The sequence below is a fragment of the Vicia villosa genome, linkage group LG7 (assembly GCF_029867415.1).
Source record: "Vicia villosa cultivar HV-30 ecotype Madison, WI linkage group LG7, Vvil1.0, whole genome shotgun sequence".
NCBI lineage: Eukaryota > Viridiplantae > Streptophyta > Magnoliopsida > Fabales > Fabaceae > Vicia > Vicia villosa.
This window is the reverse complement of record NC_081186.1, coordinates 126,108,517-126,113,448: the sequence shown is the minus strand read 5'-3', so window position 1 is coordinate 126,113,448 and position 4,932 is coordinate 126,108,517. Positions and strand designations below refer to the sequence as shown.

The 4,932-nt window shown below is 32.7% G+C and overlaps 1 long non-coding RNA gene across 1 annotated transcript; it reads right to left on the bottom strand.

Moving 5' to 3' along the window:
* Positions 1–766: 766 nt before the first annotated feature.
* Positions 767–4,526, bottom strand: LOC131618509 (uncharacterized). The gene is made up of 6 exons (XR_009288876.1): positions 4,062–4,526; positions 3,618–3,703; positions 1,640–1,706; positions 1,320–1,385; positions 1,019–1,071; positions 767–929 (listed from the first exon to the last, which is right to left on the bottom strand). It is a non-coding gene; the product is annotated as an uncharacterized LOC131618509 (long non-coding RNA).
* Positions 4,527–4,932: the final 406 nt, after the last annotated feature.

Here is a 4,932-nt window from a genome sequence, read left to right as displayed (position 1 = left end):
TCAGGTAGTCTTATAGAAGACATCATCTCATTCTGAGTACTCAGCAAGTCACTGTCCATCAGGATGCGACCTAAACGCATGACTCATTCTGAAAAGCATCTGCTTCACATTCAAATCAACACTTAGCATCAAGGAGACCTCAAAATTGGTCTAATCAAAGACGATCATTCCTGATAAAGACTCTTGAATGGGGAAACCACATCCAGAGGGTTTTCCTAAAATAGGGGCATACAATCAAGGATCCTATTAACTAGGGGCATATCACTACAACATTTTGACTCTACACCAACGCCTGAAAACCGTTGCAAAAACTTAAAAAACCGTTGCTTTTCTCTACTAGAACGGTTTTTAGACCGTGCTGAACTGAGGCGTTGTTGTATCTTTTTGCAACGGTTATTACGCCCAATGGCAACGCTTCATATAGAACCGTTGCTAGTTTTCTTTAGAGTACGGTTTCCAATAACAACGGTTGCACTTCGTTTTTAAATTAAAACCGTTGCCTTTCTGATGTTTTTTGGAACGGTTGTTTCAAGTGATATAGCAACAATTTGTATGACACCGTACTCGTAAATTCATTTCTTAATTTCTTCTTCATAGGCTATAGCAACGATTTTAATGCTACAACAACACTTTATAACCGTTGCAAAAAATGAATTTTCTTTTATAAAATGTAAAATTATTTTATTTTATAAGCCTATTAATAAATGTTATCATTCACAATTTTTTTATATAACTATTCATATACAAATTTTAAATGATCTTTCAATTTACATATCTCAATGTCAATCATGATTTACAATCAACAAAACATCTTTAATATACATATCATCTTATCAATCATCGTTCATAATTAAACTAACATCTTGAATCTTTAAAAGTATACTTAAACATCTACATTTTCACATCTACGTCTCTTCATCATTCATGATCTGCAAAATAAAAGTAATAAAATCGAAATAAGATTATTACTCAAAAGCTCTAAATCTACAATGTAAAGCATAAAACAAATAAATCTTACTTGATTATTAGTCAGACCTCAGCTGCATGCCTTTTTTTAGTTTTGTGATTTCCCTAAATAGATAGCACTTTAGTTCAATATTGAATAATAAATTAAAGGGTTAATAGGCATTTACACCCCTGCAATGTTAGCGAATTTTGTTTTTCCCCCCTCCGTTGCCAAAGGCAGATTTTGGCAACAGTTTTTTCAAAAAAATCATTGTCAAAACCTGCCTTTGGCAACGGAGGGGGGAAAAGCAAAATTCCCTAACATTACAAGGGTGTAAATGCCTATTAACCTTAAATTAAATAATGCAACTCACCTCAATGCAAGTACTTGCTACGATAATATGACAACTAGGAGACAACAAACTTATAACAACATCCACCTAAAAAAAATGATATTTTAAACATAAGACATGTATGTAAACTAATTCCTGAGAACACAAAAAGAAAAAGAACAATAGACAACATTTACACTTGTTATAGAATTTGTCTTGAATATTTGGTTGATTTGTCTACTAAGTAGAGTTTAGAATTTATCCATATAACATTATCTACAACTATCTCAGGTAAAGAATATCTAGATACTAGAATTATAACTAATATTTATATTAAAACTGAAGCTGCACTGGAAAATCACCTTTGAAACAGAGGCAAAATTATAAAATTCTTTCTATGCCAAGTAGTTTCATTTGATGTCTTATATCCTAAAATTGAGAAGTGAATCATTTATTAATATTATATGAAGTCTAAAAGGATAAAAAGAGAGTATAAAACATAAGCATACACTAGTATAAAACAAAAGATACCAGACAGATAAATCAAAAATTAGCATGCTCGGCAAAGTAACATCATGTAACCTTACTGAGACTTTATTCACGTCCAAAGTTCAGCAAAGTGCATTAAATGTCATAAAGAAAGACTGATATTTCATTTCCACCTTTGCTCAAGCCTATGAACATTGTTAGTACAATCAAACCAAAACAAATATCAAACATAATCATTGGATTCATTATGCTACATGGTGCTAGATGGTGCTAATGCTAAAATTTTCATAAACTCTAGAGCTGAGATACAATACAAGACAAACTACAATAATTCTATAAACTATTCCATACCAGCAACCAGGAATTTCACCACCAACATCTTCGGCAAGAATTTCACCACCTACAGAACACATACACCTAATTGAATCGACGCATTCAAGAATCACTCCATTGATTTATTCTGCGCCGAGCACAACGAATACAAAAGATATAGCTTAAGCTCTGCCAATCACTACGGCAAAGACTCTCTCCATGTTGTTTACGCTTTCAGACCGCATTGCCGCTGCGTCGGACAACATCACCGCCGTACCAAACAAATTTAAAACTATGGGTGTTATATAGAAACATGATAACATGGTGAAATTTTGTGCTATGCTACACATTAGATCTCTGAAATATGGTTTGAATACAATCATATACATGAGTAATCAGGGACTAATTATGAGCTAGTGGCATGCTCAAAACTTAACAATCATAGCTGGTGAGCCATGGTTATTTATACATAACTATATAAATTATAACATGAATGTTTCACTTAATAACTTTAACCCAAAAGTTTTCATTTCAACAACCAAGCAGCAAAGAAGAATGAATGATTCAAAGATGAACTAGAAACCGTTCAATTTTACAGTGATGCTTCACTGAACTAGTTTAATTAATTATCCAACTATATGAGATACCTAGCCCAATTGTATATGTACTTTTAAACTTAAAACTCGTTCATATCTTAGGATCTAATAATTCTATTCTAGATAAAAATACAAAACTACACTTGTACAAAAAAGAAACACAAAAAAACAAACATTAAATTTCAAACAGAAAAATACACTAATTTTCCTACGATGTAGTAGCATCTTGTCTTGCTCAACATTAACGTTGAATGAAATAGTTTTTAAACCCTGAAAATAGGTTTCCAATTTTATGACTTACCACTCTCCACAACTCCTTTGTATTTTATGTCATACCAGTTAATGTATTTGATGTGAGCTACAACAATGATCCAATGATCCATTCTAGTGTATCAAAACTATATCCAGCTCAAATATTTGAAGTTTAATTATGAGATATATATAAGAAATCATTTATATTCAAAATGATTAAAGCTTATTGCAATTAGTTATTCTATATTGAGTTGTGAGCTGCATGAAGGCCTAAAGGGATCACAGTTACAAATGATATGAACAAATACATATAATAGATGGCATTCACAGTATGACAACACAACCTTCAAACGCATAACAGACACAATGTCATCAAAGTATACAACCACTACACGCAGACACACAACAGTGACAGGATTAGAGAGCACAAGCACACATATTACACATACATAGTAGTTAAAGTGTGAACAGCTGCAACATTACACACATAGTCACACTCAAACATAGATACACACATCACAACCACATATACATCATGCATACATCACATGACAAACAAGAACAACAACACAATATGCACATGATTGTGGCATTGACATACAAGTATGGTATTGCATTTGTAAACATCAGATTACACAAATAAACCCAACAACCAACACCCCTTTAAACTACCAAAACGACATTAACTCACTTTATACGGCGACGCTTATTCTTAATGTCGTCGAAAAACTGATGGACATCAACAGTAGTAATTATTTTGGAGGAATCTGCAGATTCCTGTCACGAAACATGACAACAAAAAATTAAAATGATTAAACAAGGACGTGATTAATGCATTCATAATCAACATACCAATGTGCATCTACGAGGATGATGGATAATACACTAACTGTAACACCACTCTTACAGTTCAAAAACGACATCAAATACCTCAAGTACTCAAAGAAAACAGAGAAATGTATTGTTACAGTGTTGTTAATCCTAACATGAAACTCATATGGGAAGATAAAGTTCCAAAGATCACAATCAATACTAGATTCATAAACTAGAGTAAAAAAACCCATTTTAAAAGTGAATAACAATACTGAATGAAATTTAAAGGAGAGATTGTAAGAAAGTTAAAGGAAACTCTTACTGGGGCGACAAAAAGACGAATCATACACAACTTGAAAATGAAAAATCCTCTATATTTGAGTTTTCGTTCACAGCGTGTTATGACCCTTGCAGCTCTAAGGGGAATCAATATTGTCGTCAAAGACTTACTTCAAAGGTTTGATTGAGATGATTCCATGAAACCCTAAAATTCTAATTCTGAGTTGCAAGTTGAAGGGTTTGAGAAGAAGGTGAAGGGAAGAAAGGGATATGGTTGGGGTTAGGGAGAAGATACACTGGACGGTCTATGGTTTAGCTTCTGAAAAATCAAACGGTGAAGGTTTTGATGAGTTTGGGAGGGAAAAATTCTCACTTTTAGCGCTCTGATTTTTTACTGAATTTTCACTTTTAAGCTAAAGAAGGGGAACGGCTGAAACTATATAGCGCTGAAGTAATTACTCGTTTTACGCTAAAGAAAAGAGAACGGCATATATTCTTTTAACGTGAGGCCTCTGTTCGATTCCAGCAAAAATGATTTTTTTTTCTCAATTTTTTTTAATTTTAATTTAACCAACTAAAGGGCACGACATCAAATAATAAAAAATTTATTAAAGAAGTTAAAAATTATATAAGAACGGTTTTTAAACTTTCTTTAAAAATCAGTGTCTTTATCATATACAACAACAACTTTTAGACGTTGCAAAAGATTTGCAAAAAAAACTATACACTACCGCAACGCAATATAAAATTTGTTCTCTATTAAATGCTACGAGAACAATTTTTTTACCTCCCAAAAATTAGGCGTTGTCGTAGAGTCAAAATGTTGTAGTGTATCTTTCAAGAATTCAAACACTGGGGCAATGCATATCAGGCAATACATGGTGAAACTCGAGTTCTCTCTAAAGGTCCCTCCT